The 20208-nt window shown below is 43.6% G+C and overlaps 11 non-coding genes across 11 annotated transcripts; all 11 read right to left on the minus strand.

The window, feature by feature from the left end:
- Positions 1–2049: 2049 nt before the first annotated feature.
- On the minus strand, positions 2050–2122 carry trnar-acg (transfer RNA arginine (anticodon ACG)). The gene has a single exon. It is a non-coding gene; the product is annotated as a tRNA-Arg (tRNA).
- Positions 2123–2735: 613 nt separating this feature from the next.
- On the minus strand, positions 2736–2808 carry trnar-acg (transfer RNA arginine (anticodon ACG)). The gene has a single exon. It is a non-coding gene; the product is annotated as a tRNA-Arg (tRNA).
- A 1464-nt stretch (positions 2809–4272) lies between these two features.
- Positions 4273–4344, minus strand: trnah-gug (transfer RNA histidin (anticodon GUG)). Its single transcript has one exon. It is a non-coding gene; the product is annotated as a tRNA-His (tRNA).
- Positions 4345–4794: 450 nt separating this feature from the next.
- Positions 4795–4867, minus strand: trnar-acg (transfer RNA arginine (anticodon ACG)). The gene has a single exon. It is a non-coding gene; the product is annotated as a tRNA-Arg (tRNA).
- Positions 4868–7017: 2150 nt separating this feature from the next.
- Positions 7018–7089, minus strand: trnah-gug (transfer RNA histidin (anticodon GUG)). Its single transcript has one exon. It is a non-coding gene; the product is annotated as a tRNA-His (tRNA).
- A 2511-nt stretch (positions 7090–9600) lies between these two features.
- trnar-acg (transfer RNA arginine (anticodon ACG)) lies at positions 9601–9673 on the minus strand. Its single transcript has one exon. It is a non-coding gene; the product is annotated as a tRNA-Arg (tRNA).
- A 3359-nt stretch (positions 9674–13032) lies between these two features.
- Positions 13033–13105, minus strand: trnar-acg (transfer RNA arginine (anticodon ACG)). Its single transcript has one exon. It is a non-coding gene; the product is annotated as a tRNA-Arg (tRNA).
- A 613-nt stretch (positions 13106–13718) lies between these two features.
- Positions 13719–13791, minus strand: trnar-acg (transfer RNA arginine (anticodon ACG)). The gene has a single exon. It is a non-coding gene; the product is annotated as a tRNA-Arg (tRNA).
- Positions 13792–15255: 1464 nt separating this feature from the next.
- On the minus strand, positions 15256–15327 carry trnah-gug (transfer RNA histidin (anticodon GUG)). The gene has a single exon. It is a non-coding gene; the product is annotated as a tRNA-His (tRNA).
- Positions 15328–15777: 450 nt separating this feature from the next.
- Positions 15778–15850, minus strand: trnar-acg (transfer RNA arginine (anticodon ACG)). Its single transcript has one exon. It is a non-coding gene; the product is annotated as a tRNA-Arg (tRNA).
- Positions 15851–18000: 2150 nt separating this feature from the next.
- trnah-gug (transfer RNA histidin (anticodon GUG)) lies at positions 18001–18072 on the minus strand. Its single transcript has one exon. It is a non-coding gene; the product is annotated as a tRNA-His (tRNA).
- Between the last annotated feature and the right edge of the window lie 2136 nt (positions 18073–20208).

The raw sequence follows: 20208 nt of genomic DNA on the forward strand, positions 1-20208 counted from the left end.
GGAGTCAAACCTAGAATGTCCTGAACCATTATCAGATGCGGTATCCATAGCGCCACTCGCCCCACTCCTGTGTGGAGTTGTCTGTAAGACATCGGGTGGGGACGCGTATCTCCCCACTGGTCAAGCAAGGAACACTATTGGTGAAACTGAGGCTGCCGTGACCCGGATTCAAACCAGGGTTGCTGCGGCCACAACACAGAGTACTAACCAATATACAATCACGCCCCCGAATGTGTTGCTATGCAATGGCAGAATTGTCTCTCCACCGCTGACAGCTACACGTAAGGCCAAAATAAAATACAACAGACGGGTTTCTTAGAAAGGACGACTGAAACAATGTTCAATGATTTTCATTGGCAGAAAACTCCTTCAGTATTTAATGAAACTCATACATTTCAGAAATCTTGAATCCCAATTCAGTGGGAATGAATTTTCTATTTTGCGGAATCTTGATTTTGAGATTTAAGCAACCTTTTCCAATGACAGGACGACCTTCTTGAAGGAAAAGGTACTTCTAAAATTGTGATGAAGAATGTAACTCTCCAGGTTAATGTTTGACAAAGAGTTTATTAAGCACTGGAAGGACCTTTTCCTTGTTGACATTGGTGAAGTGAGCCCTCTCCAGTGAATTCATGAAAACATACACGATGCACAGGTTTAGCACAAAATGTAAGACGAGCTAGCTGGGAGTCAAACCTAGAATGTCCTGAACCATTATCAGATGCGGTATCCATTGCGCCACTCGCCCCACTCATGTGTGGAGTTGTCTGTAAGACATCTGGGGGGACTCGTATCTCCCCACTGGTCAAGCAAGCAACTCTATTGGTGGAGCTGAGGCTGCCGTGAACCGGAACCGAACCTGTGTTGCTGCGGCCAGAACATAGAGAACTAACACCGATACGATCACGGCCCCCGAGAGTATAGCTATGCAATGGCAAAATTGTCTGTCTACTGCTGACAGCTACACTTACGGCCAAAATAAAATGCAACAGACTGTTTTTTTTTAGAAAGGACGACTCAAACAATGTTAAATGACTTTCATTGGCAGAAAACTCCTTCAGTATTTCATGAAACTCATACAATTCAGAAATCTTGAATACCAATTCAGTGGGAATGAATTTTCTATTTCGCAGGATCTTGATTTTGAGATTCAAGCAACCTTTTCCAATGACAGGGCGACCTTCTTGAAGGAAAAGTTACTTCTAAAATTGTGTTGAAGAATGTAACTCTCCAGGTTAATGTTTGACAAAGAGTTTATTAACCACTGGAAGGACCTTCTCCTTGTTGAGATTGGTGAAGTGAGCCCTCTCCAGTGAATTCATGAAAAGATACACAATGCACAGGTTTAGCACAAAATGTAAGACGAGCTTGCTGGGAGTCAAACCTCGAATGTCCTGAACCATTATCAGATGCGGTATCCATTGCGCCACTCGCCCCACTCATGTGTGGAGTTTTCTGTAAGACATCGGGTGGGGACACGTATCTCCCCACTGGTCAGGCAAGCAACACTATTGGTGAAGCTGAGGCTGCCGTGACCTGGATTCCAACCGGGGTTGCTGCGGCCACAACACAGAGTACTAACCACTATACGATCACGGCCCCGGGTGTGTTGCTATGCAATGGCAGAATTGTCTCTGCACCGCTGACAGCTACACGTAAGGCCAAAATAAAATGCAACAGACGGGTTTCGTAGATAGGACGACTGAAACAATGTTCAATGATTTTCATTGGCAGAAAACTCCTTCAGTATTTAATGAAACTCATACATTTCAGAAATCTTGAATCCCAATTCAGTGGGAATGAATTTTCTATTTTGCGGAATCTTGATTTTGAGATTTAAGCAACCTTTTCCAATGACAGGACGACCTTCTTGAAGGAAAAGGTACTTCTAAAATTCTGTTGAAGAATGTAACTCTCCAGGTTAATGTTTGACAAAGAGTTTATTCAGCACTGGAAGGACCTTCTCCTTGTTGACATTGGTGAAGAAAGCCCTCTCCAGAGAATTCATAAAAAGATACACAATGCACAGGTTTAGCACAAAATGTAAGACGAGCTAGCTAGGAGTCGAACCTAGAATCTTCTGATCCGTAGTCAGATGCGTTATCCATTGCGCCACTAGCCCCACGCATGTGTGTAGTTGTCTGAAAGACATCGGGTGGGGACGCGTATCTCTCCACTGGTCAAGCAAGCAACACTATTGGTGAAGCTTAGGCTGCCGTGACGCGGACTCGAACCGGGGTTGCTGCGGCCACAACACAGAGTACTAACCACTATACGATCACGGCCCCGAGTGAGTTGCTATGCAATGGCAGAATTATCTCTGCACCGCTGACAGCTACACGTAAGGCTAAAATAAAATGCAACAGACGGGTTTCGTAGATAGGACGACTGAAACAATGTTCAATGATTTTCATTGGCAGAAAACTCCTTCAGGATTTAATGAAACTCATACATTTCAGAAATCTTGAATACCAATTCAGTGGGAATGAATTTTCTATTTTGCGGAATCTTGATTTTGAGATTTAAGCAACCTTTTCCAATGACAGGACGACCTTCTTGAAGGAAAAGGTACTTCTAAAATTGTGATGAAGAATGTAACTCTCCAGGTTAATGTTTGACAAAGAGTTTATTAAGCACTGGAAGGACCTTTTCCTTGTTGACATTGGTGATGTGAGCCCTCTCCAGTGAATTCATGAAAAGATACACGATGCACAGGTTTAGCACAACATGTAAGACGAGCTAGCTAGGAGTCGAACCTAGAATCTTCTGATCCGTAGTCAGATGCGTTATCCATTGCGCCACTAGCCCCACGCATGTGTGTAGTTGTCTGAAAGACATCGGGTGGGGACGCGTATCTCTCCACTGGTCAAGCAAGCACCACTATTGGTGAAGCTGAGGCTGCCGTGACGCAGACTCGAACCGGGGTTGGGGCGGCCACTACACAGAGTACTAACCACTATACGATCACGGCCCCGAGTGTGTTGCTATGCAATGGCAAAATTGTCTGTCTACTGCTGACAGCTACACTTACGGCCAAAATAAAATGCAACAGACTGTTTTTTTTAGAAAGGACGACTCAAACAATGTTAAATGACTTTTATTGGCAGAAAACTCCTTCAGTATTTCATGAAACTCATACAATTCAGAAATCTTGAATACCAATTCAGTGGGAATGAATTTTCTATTTCGCAGGATCTTGATTTTGAGATTTAAGCAACCTTTTCCAATGACAGGACGACCTTCTTGAAGGAAAAGTTACTTCTAAAATTGTGTTGAAGAATGTAACTCTACAGGTTAATGTTTGACAAAGAGTTTATTAAGCACTCGAATGACCTTCTCCTTGTTGACATTGGTGAAGTGAGCCCTCTCCAGTGAATTCATGAAAAGATACACGATGCACAGGTTTAGCACAAAATGTAAGACGAGCTAGCTGGGAGTCAAACCTAGAATCTTCTGATCCGTAGTCAGATGCGTTATCCATTGCGCCACTCGCCCCACTCATGTGTGGAGTTGTCTGTAAGACATCTGGGGGGACTCTTATCTCCCCACTTGTCAAGCAAGCAACTCTATGGGTGGAGCTGAGGCTGCCGTGACCCAGAACCGAACCTGTGTTGCTGCGGCCAGAACATAGAAAACTAACACTGATACGATCACGGCCCCGAGTGAATAGCTATGCGATGGCAAAATTGTCTGTCTACCGCTGACAGCTACACGTACGGCCAAAATAAAATGCAACAGACTGTTTTTTTTAGAAAGGACGACTCAAACAATGTTAAATGACTTTCATTGGCAGAAAACTCCTTCAGTATTTCATGAAACTCATACAATTCAGAAATCTTGAATATCAATTCAGTGGGAATGAATTTTCTATTTCGCAGGATCTTGATTTTGAGATTTAAGCAACCTTTTCCAATGACAGGACGACCTTCTTGAAGGAAAAGTTACTTCTAAAATTGTGTTGAAGAATGTAACTCTCCAGGTTAATGTTTGACAAAGAGTTTATTAAGCACTGGAAGGACCTTTTCCTTGTTGAGATTGGTGAAGTGAGCCCTCTCCAGTGAATTCATGAAAAGATACACGATGCACAGGTTTAGCACAAAATGTAAGACGAGCTAGCTGGGAGTCAAACCTCAAATGTCCTGAACCATTATCAGATGCGGTATCCATTGCGCCACTCGCCCCACTCCTGTGTGGAGTTGTCTGTAAGACATCGGGTGGGGACGCGTATGTCCCCACTGGTCAAGCAAGTAACACTATTGGTGAAGCTGAGGCTGCCGTGACCCGGATTCGAACCGGGGTTGCTGCGGCCACAACACAGAGTACTAACCACTATACGATCACGGCCCCGAGTGAGTTGCTATGCAATGGCAGAATTATCTCTGCACCGCTGACAGCTACACGTAAGGCTAAAATAAAATGCAACAGACGGGTTTCGTAGATAGGACGACTGAAACAATGTTCAATGATTTTCATTGGCAGAAAACTCCTTCAGTATTTAATGAAACTCATACATTTCAGAAATCTTGAATCCCAATTCAGTGGGAATGAATTTTCTATTTTGCGGAATCTTGATTTTGAGATTTAAGCAACCTTTTCCAATGACAGGACGACCTTCTTGAAGGAAAAGGTACTTCTAAAATTCTGATGAAGAATGTAACTCTCCAGGTTAATGTTTGACAAAGAGTTTATTCAGCACTGGAAGGACCTTCTCCTTGTTGACATTGGTGAAGAAAGCCCTCTCCAGAGAATTCATAAAAAGATACACAATGCACAGGTTTAGCACAAAATGTAAGACGAGCTAGCTAGGAGTCGAACCTAGAATCTTCTGATCCGTAGTCAGATGCGTTATCCATTGCGCCACTAGCCCCACGCATGTGTGTAGTTGTCTGAAAGACATCGGGTGGGGACGCGTATCTCTCCACTGGTCAAGCAAGCAACACTATTGGTGAAGCTGAGGCTGCCGTGACGCGGACTCGAACCGGGGTTGCGGCGGCCACTACACAGAGTACTAACCACGATACGATAACTGCCCCGAGTGTGTTGCTGTGCAATGGCAGAATTGTCTCTCCACCGCTGACAGCTACACGTAAGGCCAAAATAAAATGCAACAGACGGGTTTCTTAGAAAGGACGACTGAAACAATGTTCAATGATTTTCATTGGCAGAAAACTCCTTCAGTATTTAATGAAACTCATACATTTCAGAAATCTTGAATCCCAATTCAGTGGGAATGAATTTTCTATTTTGCGGAATCTTGATTTTGAGATTTAAGCAACCTTTTCCAATGACAGGACGACCTTCTTGAAGGAAAAGGTACTTCTAAAATTCTGATGAAGAATGTAACTCTCCAGGTTAATGTTTGACAAAGAGTTTATTCAGCACTGGAAGGACCTTCTCCTTGTTGACATTGGTGAAGTGAGCACTCCCCAGTGAATTCATGAAAAGATACACGATGCACAGGTTTAGCAAAAAATGTAAGACCAGCTAGCTGGGAGTCAAACCTAGCACGTCCTGAACCATTATCAGATGCGGTATCCATTGCGCCACTCGCCCCACTCATGTGTGGAGTTGTCTGTAAGACATCTGGGGGAACTCGTATCTCCCCACTGGTCAAGCAAGCAACTCTATTGGTGGAGCTGAGGCTGCCGTGAACCGGAACCGAACCTGTGTTGCTGCGGCCAGAACATAGAGAACTAACACCGATACGATCACGGCCCCCGAGTGTATAGCTATGCAATGGCAAAATTGTCTGTCTACCGCTGACAGCTACACGTACGGCCAAAATAAAATGCAACAGACTGTTTTTTTTAGAAAGGACGACTCAAACAATGTTAAATGACTTTCATTGGCAGAAAACTCCTTCAGTATTTCATGAAACTCATACAATTCAGAAATCTTGAATACCAATTCAGTGGGAATGAATTTTCTATTTCGCAGGATCTTGATTTTGAGATTTAAGCAACCTTTTCCAATGACAGGGCGACCTTCTAGAAGGAAAAGTTACTTCTAAAATTGTGTTGAAGAATGTAACTCTCCAGGTTAATGTTTGACAAAGAGTTTATTAAGCACTGGAAGGACCTTCTCCTTGTTGACATTGGTGAAGTGAGCCCTCTCCAGTGAATTCATGAAAAGATACACGATGCACAGGTTTAGCACAAAATGTAAGACGAGCTAGCTGGGAGTCAAACCTAGAATGTCCTGAACCATTATCAGATGCGGTATCCATTGCGCCACTCGCCCCACTCATGTGTGGAGTTGTCTGTAAGACATCTGGGGGGACTCGTATCTCCCCACTAGTGAAGCAAGCAACTCTATTGGTGGAGCTGAGGCTGCCGTGACCCAGAACCGAACCTGTGTTGCTGCGGCCAGAACATAGAAAACTAACACCGATACAATCACGGACCCGAGTGTATAGCTATGCGATGGCAAAATTGTCTGTCTACCGCTGACAGCTACACGTACGGCCAAAATAAAATGCAACAGACTGGTTTTTTTAGAAAGGACGACTCAAACAATGTTAAATGACTTTCATTGGCAGAAAACTCCTTCAGTATTTCATGAAACTCATACAATTCAGAAATCTTGAATACCAATTCAGTGGGAATGAATTTTCTATTTCGCAGGATCTGGATTTTGAGATTTAAGCAACCTTTTCCAATGACAGGACGACCTTCTTGAAGGAAAAGGTACTTCTAAAATTGTGTTGAAGAATGTAACTCTCTAGGTTAATGTTTGACAAAGAGTTTATTAAGCACTGGAAGGACCTTTTCCTTGTTGAGATTGGTGAAGTGAGCCCTCTCCAGTGAATTCATGAAAAGATACACGATGCACAGGTTTAGCACAAAATGTAAGACGAGCTTGCTGGGAGTCAAACCTCGAATGTCCTGAACCATTATCAGATGCGGTATCCATTGCGCCACTCGCCCCACTCATGTGTGGAGTTTTCTGTAAGACATCGGGTGGGGACGCGTATCTCCCCACTGGTCAAGCAAGCAACACTATTGGTGAAGCTGAGGCTGCCGTGACCCGGATTCGAACCGGGGTTGCTGCGGCCACAACACAGAGTACTAACCACTATACGATCACGGCCCCGAGTGCGTTGCTATGCAATGGCAGAATTGTCTCTGCACCGCTGACAGCTACACGTAAGGCCAAAATAAAATGCAACAGACGGGTTTCGTAGATAGGACGACTGAAACAATGTTCAATGATTCTCATTGGCAGAAAACTCCTTCAGTATTTAATGAAACTCATACATTTCAGAAATCTTGAATCCCAATTCAGTGGGAATGAATTTTCTATTTTGCGGAATCTTGATTTTGAGATTTAAGCAACCTTTTCCAATGACAGGACGACCTTCTTGAAGGAAAAGGTACTTCTAAAATTGTGATGAAGAATGTAACTCTCCAGGTTAATGTTTGACAAAGAGTTTATTAAGCACTGGAAGGACCTTTTCCTTGTTGACATTGGTGAAGTGAGCCCTCTCCAGTGAATTCATGAAAAGATACACGATGCACAGGTTTAGCACAAAATGTAAGACGAGCTAGCTGGGAGTCAAACCTAGAATGTCCTGAACCATTATCAGATGCGGTATCCATTGCGCCACTCGCCCCACTCATGTGTGGAGTTGTCTGTAAGACATCTGGGGGGACGCGTATCTCCCCACTGGTCAAGCAAGCAACACTATTGGTGGAGCTGAGGCTGCCGTGACCCGGAACCTAACCTGTGTTGCTGCAGCCAGAACACAGAGAACTAACACTGATACGATCACGGCCCCGAGTGTATAGCTATGCAATGGCAAAATTGTCTGTCTACTGCTGACAGCTACACTTACGGCCAAAATAAAATGCAACAGACTGTTTTTTTTTTAGAAAGGACGACTCAAACAATGTTAAATGACTTTCATTGGCAGAAAACTCCTTCAGTATTTCATGAAACTCATACAATTCAGAAATCTTGAATACCAATTCAGTGGGAATGAATTTTCTATTTCGCAGGATCTTGATTTTGAGATTTAAGCAACCTTTTCCAATGACAGGGCGACCTTCTTGAAGGAAAAGTTACTTCTAAAATTGTGTTGAAGAATGTAACTCTCCAGGTTAATGTTTGACAAAGAGTTTATTAAGCACTGGAAGGACCTTCTCCTTGTTGACATTGGTGAAGTGAGCCCTCTCCAGTGAATTCATGAAAAGATACACGATGCACAGGTTTAGCACAAAATGTAAGACGAGCTAGCTGGGAGTCAAACCTAGAATGTCCTGAACCATTATCAGATGCGGTATCCATTGCGCCACTCGCCCCACTCATGTGTGGAGTTGTCTGTAAGACATCTGGGGGGACGCGTATCTCCCCACTGGTCAAGCAAGCAACACTATTGGTGGAGCTGAGGCTGCCGTGACCCGGAACCGAACCTGTGTTGCTGCAGCCAGAACATAGAGAACTAACACTGATACGATCACGGCCCCGAGTGTATAGCTATGCAATGGCAAAATTGTCTGGCTACCGCTGACAGCTACACGTACGGCCAAAATAAAATGCAACAGACTGTTTTTTTTTAGAAAGGACGACTCAAACAATGTTAAATGACTTTCATTGGCAGAAAACTCCTTCAGTATTTCATGAAACTCATACAATTCAGAAATCTTGAATACCAATTCAGTGGGAATGAATTTTCTATTTCGCTCGATCTGGATTTTGAGATTTAAGCAACCTTTTCCAATGACAGGACGACCTTCTTGAAGGAAAAGGTACTTCTAAAATTGTGTTGAAGAATGTAACTCCCCAGGTTAATGTTTGACAAAGAGTTTATTAAGCACTGGAAGGACCTTTTCCTTGTTGAGATTGGTGAAGTGAGCCCTTTCCAGTGAATTCATGAAAAGATACACGATGCACAGGTTTAGCACAAAATGTAAGACGAGCTTGCTGGGAGTCAAACCTCGAATGTCCTGAACCATTATCAGATGCGGTATCCATTGCGCCACTCGCCCCACTCATGTGTGGAGTTTTCTGTAAGACATCGGGTGGGGACGCGTATCTCCCCACTGGTCAAGCAAGCAACACTATTGGTGAAGCTGAGGCTGCCGTGACCTGGATTCCAACCGGGGTTGCTGCGGCCACAACACAGAGTACTAACCACTATACGATCACGGCCCCGAGTGTGTTACTATGCAATGGCAGAATTGTCTCTGCACCGCTGACAGCTACACGTAAGGCCAAAATAAAATGCAACAGACGGGTTTCGTAGATAGGACGACTGAAACAATGTTCAATGATTTTCATTGGCAGAAAACTCCTTCAGTATTTAATGAAACTCATACATTTCAGAAATCTTGAATCCCAATTCAGTGGGAATGAATTTTCTATTTTGCGGAATCTTGATTTTGAGATTTAAGCAACCTTTTCCAATGACAGGACGACCTTCTTGAAGGAAAAGGTACTTCTAAAATTCTGTTGAAGTATGTAACTCTCCAGGTTAATGTTTGACAAAGAGTTTATTCAGCACTGGAAGGACCTTCTCCTTGTTGACATTGGTGAAGAAAGCCCTCTCCAGAGAATTCATAAAAAGATACACAATGCACAGGTTTAGCACAAAATGTAAGACGAGCTAGCTAGGAGTCGAACCTAGAATCTTCTGATCCGTAGTCAGATGCGTTATCCATTGCGCCACTAGCCCCACGCATGTGTGTAGTTGTCTGAAAGACATCGGGTGGGGACGCGTATCTCTCCACTGGTCAAGCAAGCAACACTATTGGTGAAGCTTAGGCTGCCGTGACGCGGACTCGAACCGGGGTTGCGGCGGCCACTACACAGAGTACTAACCACTATACGATCACGGCCCCGAGTGTGTTGCTATGCAATGGCAGAATTGTCTCTCCACCGCTGACAGCTACACGTAAGGCCAAAATAAAATGCAACAGACGGGTTTCTTGGAAAGGACGACTGAAACAATGTTCAATGATTTTCATTGGCAGAAAACTCCTTCAGTATTTAATGAAACTCATACATTTCAGAAATCTTGAATCCCAATTCAGTGGGAATGAATTTTCTATTTTGCGGAATCTTGATTTTGAGATTTAAGCAACCTTTTCCAATGACAGGACGACCTTCTTGAAGGAAAAGTTACTTCTAAAATTGTGTTGAAGAATGTAACTCTCCAGGTTAATGTTTGACAAAGAGTTTATTAAGCACTGGAAGGACCTTCTCCTTGTTGACATTGGTGAAGTGAGCCCTCTCCAGTGAATTCATGAAAAGATACACGATGCACAGGTTTAGCACAAAATGTAAGACGAGCTAGCTGGGAGTCAAACCTAGAATGTCCTGAACCATTATCAGATGCGGTATCCATTGCGCCACTCGCCCCACTCATGTGTGGAGTTGTCTGTAAGACATCTGGGGGGACGCGTATCTCCCCACTGGTCAAGCAAGCAACACTATTGGTGGAGCTGAGGCTGCCGTGACCCGGAACCGAACCTGTGTTGCTGCAGCCAGAACATAGAGAACTAACACTGATACGATCACGGCCCCGAGTGTATAGCTATGCAATGGCAAAATTGTCTGTCTACTGCTGACAGCTACACTTACGGCCAAAATAAAATGCAACAGACTGTTTTTTTTAGAAAGGACGACTCAAACAATGTTAAATGACTTTCATTGGCAGAAAACTCCTTCAGTATTTCATGAAACTCATACAATTCAGAAATCTTGAATATCAATTCAGTGGGAATGAATTTTCTATTTCGCAGGATCTTGATTTTGAGATTTAAGCAACCTTTTCCAATGACAGGACGACCTTCTTGAAGGAAAAGTTACTTCTAAAATTGTGTTGAAGAATGTAACTCTCCAGGTTAATGTTTGACAAAGAGTTTATTAAGCACTGGAAGGACCTTTTCCTTGTTGAGATTGGTGAAGTGAGCCCTCTCCAGTGAATTCATGAAAAGATACACGATGCACAGGTTTAGCACAAAATGTAAGACGAGCTAGCGAGGAGTCAAACCTAGAATGTCCTGAACCATTATCAGATGCGGTATCCATAGCGCCACTCGCCCCACTCCTGTGTGGAGTTGTCTGTAAGACATCGGGTGGGGACGCGTATCTCCCCACTGGTCAAGCAAGGAACACTATTGGTGAAACTGAGGCTGCCGTGACCCGGATTCAAACCAGGGTTGCTGCGGCCACAACACAGAGTACTAACCAATATACAATCACGCCCCCGAATGTGTTGCTATGCAATGGCAGAATTGTCTCTCCACCGCTGACAGCTACACGTAAGGCCAAAATAAAATACAACAGACGGGTTTCTTAGAAAGGACGACTGAAACAATGTTCAATGATTTTCATTGGCAGAAAACTCCTTCAGTATTTAATGAAACTCATACATTTCAGAAATCTTGAATCCCAATTCAGTGGGAATGAATTTTCTATTTTGCGGAATCTTGATTTTGAGATTTAAGCAACCTTTTCCAATGACAGGACGACCTTCTTGAAGGAAAAGGTACTTCTAAAATTGTGATGAAGAATGTAACTCTCCAGGTTAATGTTTGACAAAGAGTTTATTAAGCACTGGAAGGACCTTTTCCTTGTTGACATTGGTGAAGTGAGCCCTCTCCAGTGAATTCATGAAAACATACACGATGCACAGGTTTAGCACAAAATGTAAGACGAGCTAGCTGGGAGTCAAACCTAGAATGTCCTGAACCATTATCAGATGCGGTATCCATTGCGCCACTCGCCCCACTCATGTGTGGAGTTGTCTGTAAGACATCTGGGGGGACTCGTATCTCCCCACTGGTCAAGCAAGCAACTCTATTGGTGGAGCTGAGGCTGCCGTGAACCGGAACCGAACCTGTGTTGCTGCGGCCAGAACATAGAGAACTAACACCGATACGATCACGGCCCCCGAGAGTATAGCTATGCAATGGCAAAATTGTCTGTCTACTGCTGACAGCTACACTTACGGCCAAAATAAAATGCAACAGACTGTTTTTTTTTAGAAAGGACGACTCAAACAATGTTAAATGACTTTCATTGGCAGAAAACTCCTTCAGTATTTCATGAAACTCATACAATTCAGAAATCTTGAATACCAATTCAGTGGGAATGAATTTTCTATTTCGCAGGATCTTGATTTTGAGATTCAAGCAACCTTTTCCAATGACAGGGCGACCTTCTTGAAGGAAAAGTTACTTCTAAAATTGTGTTGAAGAATGTAACTCTCCAGGTTAATGTTTGACAAAGAGTTTATTAACCACTGGAAGGACCTTCTCCTTGTTGAGATTGGTGAAGTGAGCCCTCTCCAGTGAATTCATGAAAAGATACACAATGCACAGGTTTAGCACAAAATGTAAGACGAGCTTGCTGGGAGTCAAACCTCGAATGTCCTGAACCATTATCAGATGCGGTATCCATTGCGCCACTCGCCCCACTCATGTGTGGAGTTTTCTGTAAGACATCGGGTGGGGACACGTATCTCCCCACTGGTCAGGCAAGCAACACTATTGGTGAAGCTGAGGCTGCCGTGACCTGGATTCCAACCGGGGTTGCTGCGGCCACAACACAGAGTACTAACCACTATACGATCACGGCCCCGGGTGTGTTGCTATGCAATGGCAGAATTGTCTCTGCACCGCTGACAGCTACACGTAAGGCCAAAATAAAATGCAACAGACGGGTTTCGTAGATAGGACGACTGAAACAATGTTCAATGATTTTCATTGGCAGAAAACTCCTTCAGTATTTAATGAAACTCATACATTTCAGAAATCTTGAATCCCAATTCAGTGGGAATGAATTTTCTATTTTGCGGAATCTTGATTTTGAGATTTAAGCAACCTTTTCCAATGACAGGACGACCTTCTTGAAGGAAAAGGTACTTCTAAAATTCTGTTGAAGAATGTAACTCTCCAGGTTAATGTTTGACAAAGAGTTTATTCAGCACTGGAAGGACCTTCTCCTTGTTGACATTGGTGAAGAAAGCCCTCTCCAGAGAATTCATAAAAAGATACACAATGCACAGGTTTAGCACAAAATGTAAGACGAGCTAGCTAGGAGTCGAACCTAGAATCTTCTGATCCGTAGTCAGATGCGTTATCCATTGCGCCACTAGCCCCACGCATGTGTGTAGTTGTCTGAAAGACATCGGGTGGGGACGCGTATCTCTCCACTGGTCAAGCAAGCAACACTATTGGTGAAGCTTAGGCTGCCGTGACGCGGACTCGAACCGGGGTTGCTGCGGCCACAACACAGAGTACTAACCACTATACGATCACGGCCCCGAGTGAGTTGCTATGCAATGGCAGAATTATCTCTGCACCGCTGACAGCTACACGTAAGGCTAAAATAAAATGCAACAGACGGGTTTCGTAGATAGGACGACTGAAACAATGTTCAATGATTTTCATTGGCAGAAAACTCCTTCAGGATTTAATGAAACTCATACATTTCAGAAATCTTGAATACCAATTCAGTGGGAATGAATTTTCTATTTTGCGGAATCTTGATTTTGAGATTTAAGCAACCTTTTCCAATGACAGGACGACCTTCTTGAAGGAAAAGGTACTTCTAAAATTGTGATGAAGAATGTAACTCTCCAGGTTAATGTTTGACAAAGAGTTTATTAAGCACTGGAAGGACCTTTTCCTTGTTGACATTGGTGATGTGAGCCCTCTCCAGTGAATTCATGAAAAGATACACGATGCACAGGTTTAGCACAACATGTAAGACGAGCTAGCTAGGAGTCGAACCTAGAATCTTCTGATCCGTAGTCAGATGCGTTATCCATTGCGCCACTAGCCCCACGCATGTGTGTAGTTGTCTGAAAGACATCGGGTGGGGACGCGTATCTCTCCACTGGTCAAGCAAGCACCACTATTGGTGAAGCTGAGGCTGCCGTGACGCAGACTCGAACCGGGGTTGGGGCGGCCACTACACAGAGTACTAACCACTATACGATCACGGCCCCGAGTGTGTTGCTATGCAATGGCAAAATTGTCTGTCTACTGCTGACAGCTACACTTACGGCCAAAATAAAATGCAACAGACTGTTTTTTTTAGAAAGGACGACTCAAACAATGTTAAATGACTTTTATTGGCAGAAAACTCCTTCAGTATTTCATGAAACTCATACAATTCAGAAATCTTGAATACCAATTCAGTGGGAATGAATTTTCTATTTCGCAGGATCTTGATTTTGAGATTTAAGCAACCTTTTCCAATGACAGGACGACCTTCTTGAAGGAAAAGTTACTTCTAAAATTGTGTTGAAGAATGTAACTCTACAGGTTAATGTTTGACAAAGAGTTTATTAAGCACTCGAATGACCTTCTCCTTGTTGACATTGGTGAAGTGAGCCCTCTCCAGTGAATTCATGAAAAGATACACGATGCACAGGTTTAGCACAAAATGTAAGACGAGCTAGCTGGGAGTCAAACCTAGAATCTTCTGATCCGTAGTCAGATGCGTTATCCATTGCGCCACTCGCCCCACTCATGTGTGGAGTTGTCTGTAAGACATCTGGGGGGACTCTTATCTCCCCACTTGTCAAGCAAGCAACTCTATGGGTGGAGCTGAGGCTGCCGTGACCCAGAACCGAACCTGTGTTGCTGCGGCCAGAACATAGAAAACTAACACTGATACGATCACGGCCCCGAGTGAATAGCTATGCGATGGCAAAATTGTCTGTCTACCGCTGACAGCTACACGTACGGCCAAAATAAAATGCAACAGACTGTTTTTTTTAGAAAGGACGACTCAAACAATGTTAAATGACTTTCATTGGCAGAAAACTCCTTCAGTATTTCATGAAACTCATACAATTCAGAAATCTTGAATATCAATTCAGTGGGAATGAATTTTCTATTTCGCAGGATCTTGATTTTGAGATTTAAGCAACCTTTTCCAATGACAGGACGACCTTCTTGAAGGAAAAGTTACTTCTAAAATTGTGTTGAAGAATGTAACTCTCCAGGTTAATGTTTGACAAAGAGTTTATTAAGCACTGGAAGGACCTTTTCCTTGTTGAGATTGGTGAAGTGAGCCCTCTCCAGTGAATTCATGAAAAGATACACGATGCACAGGTTTAGCACAAAATGTAAGACGAGCTAGCTGGGAGTCAAACCTCAAATGTCCTGAACCATTATCAGATGCGGTATCCATTGCGCCACTCGCCCCACTCCTGTGTGGAGTTGTCTGTAAGACATCGGGTGGGGACGCGTATGTCCCCACTGGTCAAGCAAGTAACACTATTGGTGAAGCTGAGGCTGCCGTGACCCGGATTCGAACCGGGGTTGCTGCGGCCACAACACAGAGTACTAACCACTATACGATCACGGCCCCGAGTGAGTTGCTATGCAATGGCAGAATTATCTCTGCACCGCTGACAGCTACACGTAAGGCTAAAATAAAATGCAACAGACGGGTTTCGTAGATAGGACGACTGAAACAATGTTCAATGATTTTCATTGGCAGAAAACTCCTTCAGTATTTAATGAAACTCATACATTTCAGAAATCTTGAATCCCAATTCAGTGGGAATGAATTTTCTATTTTGCGGAATCTTGATTTTGAGATTTAAGCAACCTTTTCCAATGACAGGACGACCTTCTTGAAGGAAAAGGTACTTCTAAAATTCTGATGAAGAATGTAACTCTCCAGGTTAATGTTTGACAAAGAGTTTATTCAGCACTGGAAGGACCTTCTCCTTGTTGACATTGGTGAAGAAAGCCCTCTCCAGAGAATTCATAAAAAGATACACAATGCACAGGTTTAGCACAAAATGTAAGACGAGCTAGCTAGGAGTCGAACCTAGAATCTTCTGATCCGTAGTCAGATGCGTTATCCATTGCGCCACTAGCCCCACGCATGTGTGTAGTTGTCTGAAAGACATCGGGTGGGGACGCGTATCTCTCCACTGGTCAAGCAAGCAACACTATTGGTGAAGCTGAGGCTGCCGTGACGCGGACTCGAACCGGGGTTGCGGCGGCCACTACACAGAGTACTAACCACGATACGATAACTGCCCCGAGTGTGTTGCTGTGCAATGGCAGAATTGTCTCTCCACCGCTGACAGCTACACGTAAGGCCAAAATAAAATGCAACAGACGGGTTTCTTAGAAAGGACGACTGAAACAATGTTCAATGATTTTCATTGGCAGAAAACTCCTTCAGTATTTAATGAAACTCATACATTTCAGAAATCTTGAATCCCAATTCAGTGGGAATGAATTTTCTATTTTGCGGAATCTTGATTTTGAGATTTAAGCAACCTTTTCCAATGACAGGACGACCTTCTTGAAGGAAAAGGTACTTCTAAAATTCTGATGAAGAATGTAACTCTCCAGGTTAATGTTTGACAAAGAGTTTATTCAGCACTGGAAGGACCTTCTCCTTGTTGACATTGGTGAAGTGAGCACTCCCCAGTGAATTCATGAAAAGATACACGATGCACAGGTTTAGCAAAAAATGTAAGACCAGCTAGCTGGGAGTCAAACCTAGCACGTCCTGAACCATTATCAGATGCGGTATCCATTGCGCCACTCGCCCCACTCATGTGTGGAGTTGTCTGTAAGACATCTGGGGGAACTCGTATCTCCCCACTGGTCAAGCAAGCAACTCTATTGGTGGAGCTGAGGCTGCCGTGAACCGGAACCGAACCTGTGTTGCTGCGGCCAGAACATAGAGAACTAACACCGATACGATCACGGCCCCCGAGTGTATAGCTATGCAATGGCAAAATTGTCTGTCTACCGCTGACAGCTACACGTACGGCCAAAATAAAATGCAACAGACTGTTTTTTTTAGAAAGGACGACTCAAACAATGTTAAATGACTTTCATTGGCAGAAAACTCCTTCAGTATTTCATGAAACTCATACAATTCAGAAATCTTGAATACCAATTCAGTGGGAATGAATTTTCTATTTCGCAGGATCTTGATTTTGAGATTTAAGCAACCTTTTCCAATGACAGGGCGACCTTCTAGAAGGAAAAGTTACTTCTAAAATTGTGTTGAAGAATGTAACTCTCCAGGTTAATGTTTGACAAAGAGTTTATTAAGCACTGGAAGGACCTTCTCCTTGTTGACATTGGTGAAGTGAGCCCTCTCCAGTGAATTCATGAAAAGATACACGATGCACAGGTTTAGCACAAAATGTAAGACGAGCTAGCTGGGAGTCAAACCTAGAATGTCCTGAACCATTATCAGATGCGGTATCCATTGCGCCACTCGCCCCACTCATGTGTGGAGTTGTCTGTAAGACATCTGGGGGGACTCGTATCTCCCCACTAGTGAAGCAAGCAACTCTATTGGTGGAGCTGAGGCTGCCGTGACCCAGAACCGAACCTGTGTTGCTGCGGCCAGAACATAGAAAACTAACACCGATACAATCACGGACCCGAGTGTATAGCTATGCGATGGCAAAATTGTCTGTCTACCGCTGACAGCTACACGTACGGCCAAAATAAAATGCAACAGACTGGTTTTTTTAGAAAGGACGACTCAAACAATGTTAAATGACTTTCATTGGCAGAAAACTCCTTCAGTATTTCATGAAACTCATACAATTCAGAAATCTTGAATACCAATTCAGTGGGAATGAATTTTCTATTTCGCAGGATCTGGATTTTGAGATTTAAGCAACCTTTTCCAATGACAGGACGACCTTCTTGAAGGAAAAGGTACTTCTAAAATTGTGTTGAAGAATGTAACTCTCTAGGTTAATGTTTGACAAAGAGTTTATTAAGCACTGGAAGGACCTTTTCCTTGTTGAGATTGGTGAAGTGAGCCCTCTCCAGTGAATTCATGAAAAGATACACGATGCACAGGTTTAGCACAAAATGTAAGACGAGCTTGCTGGGAGTCAAACCTCGAATGTCCTGAACCATTATCAGATGCGGTATCCATTGCGCCACTCGCCCCACTCATGTGTGGAGTTTTCTGTAAGACATCGGGTGGGGACGCGTATCTCCCCACTGGTCAAGCAAGCAACACTATTGGTGAAGCTGAGGCTGCCGTGACCCGGATTCGAACCGGGGTTGCTGCGGCCACAACACAGAGTACTAACCACTATACGATCACGGCCCCGAGTGCGTTGCTATGCAATGGCAGAATTGTCTCTGCACCGCTGACAGCTACACGTAAGGCCAAAATAAAATGCAACAGACGGGTTTCGTAGATAGGACGACTGAAACAATGTTCAATGATTCTCATTGGCAGAAAACTCCTTCAGTATTTAATGAAACTCATACATTTCAGAAATCTTGAATCCCAATTCAGTGGGAATGAATTTTCTATTTTGCGGAATCTTGATTTTGAGATTTAAGCAACCTTTTCCAATGACAGGACGACCTTCTTGAAGGAAAAGGTACTTCTAAAATTGTGATGAAGAATGTAACTCTCCAGGTTAATGTTTGACAAAGAGTTTATTAAGCACTGGAAGGACCTTTTCCTTGTTGACATTGGTGAAGTGAGCCCTCTCCAGTGAATTCATGAAAAGATACACGATGCACAGGTTTAGCACAAAATGTAAGACGAGCTAGCTGGGAGTCAAACCTAGAATGTCCTGAACCATTATCAGATGCGGTATCCATTGCGCCACTCGCCCCACTCATGTGTGGAGTTGTCTGTAAGACATCTGGGGGGACGCGTATCTCCCCACTGGTCAAGCAAGCAACACTATTGGTGGAGCTGAGGCTGCCGTGACCCGGAACCTAACCTGTGTTGCTGCAGCCAGAACACAGAGAACTAACACTGATACGATCACGGCCCCGAGTGTATAGCTATGCAATGGCAAAATTGTCTGTCTACTGCTGACAGCTACACTTACGGCCAAAATAAAATGCAACAGACTGTTTTTTTTTTAGAAAGGACGACTCAAACAATGTTAAATGACTTTCATTGGCAGAAAACTCCTTCAGTATTTCATGAAACTCATACAATTCAGAAATCTTGAATACCAATTCAGTGGGAATGAATTTTCTATTTCGCAGGATCTTGATTTTGAGATTTAAGCAACCTTTTCCAATGACAGGGCGACCTTCTTGAAGGAAAAGTTACTTCTAAAATTGTGTTGAAGAATGTAACTCTCCAGGTTAATGTTTGACAAAGAGTTTATTAAGCACTGGAAGGACCTTCTCCTTGTTGACATTGGTGAAGTGAGCCCTCTCCAGTGAATTCATGAAAAGATACACGATGCACAGGTTTAGCACAAAATGTAAGACGAGCTAGCTGGGAGTCAAACCTAGAATGTCCTGAACCATTATCAGATGCGGTATCCATTGCGCCACTCGCCCCACTCATGTGTGGAGTTGTCTGTAAGACATCTGGGGGGACGCGTATCTCCCCACTGGTCAAGCAAGCAACACTATTGGTGGAGCTGAGGCTGCCGTGACCCGGAACCGAACCTGTGTTGCTGCAGCCAGAACATAGAGAACTAACACTGATACGATCACGGCCCCGAGTGTATAGCTATGCAATGGCAAAATTGTCTGGCTACCGCTGACAGCTACACGTACGGCCAAAATAAAATGCAACAGACTGTTTTTTTTTAGAAAGGACGACTCAAACAATGTTAAATGACTTTCATTGGCAGAAAACTCCTTCAGTATTTCATGAAACTCATACAATTCAGAAATCTTGAATACCAATTCAGTGGGAATGAATTTTCTATTTCGCTCGATCTGGATTTTGAGATTTAAGCAACCTTTTCCAATGACAGGACGACCTTCTTGAAGGAAAAGGTACTTCTAAAATTGTGTTGAAGAATGTAACTCCCCAGGTTAATGTTTGACAAAGAGTTTATTAAGCACTGGAAGGACCTTTTCCTTGTTGAGATTGGTGAAGTGAGCCCTCTCCAGTGAATTCATGAAAAGATACACGATGCACAGGTTTAGCACAAAATGTAAGACGAGCTTGCTGGGAGTCAAACCTCGAATGTCCTGAACCATTATCAGATGCGGTATCCATTGCGCCACTCGCCCCACTCATGTGTGGAGTTTTCTGTAAGACATCGGGTGGGGACGCGTATCTCCCCACTGGTCAAGCAAGCAACACTATTGGTGAAGCTGAGGCTGCCGTGACCTGGATTCCAACCGGGGTTGCTGCGGCCACAACACAGAGTACTAACCACTATACGATCACGGCCCCGAGTGTGTTACTATGCAATGGCAGAATTGTCTCTGCACCGCTGACAGCTACACGTAAGGCCAAAATAAAATG

This window comes from Idiotropiscis lumnitzeri, chromosome 9 (genome assembly GCF_059441095.1).
Source record: "Idiotropiscis lumnitzeri isolate Australia: NSW breed Sydney's pygmy pipehorse chromosome 9, RoL_Ilum_1.0, whole genome shotgun sequence".
Classification (NCBI taxonomy): domain Eukaryota; kingdom Metazoa; phylum Chordata; class Actinopteri; order Syngnathiformes; family Syngnathidae; genus Idiotropiscis; species Idiotropiscis lumnitzeri.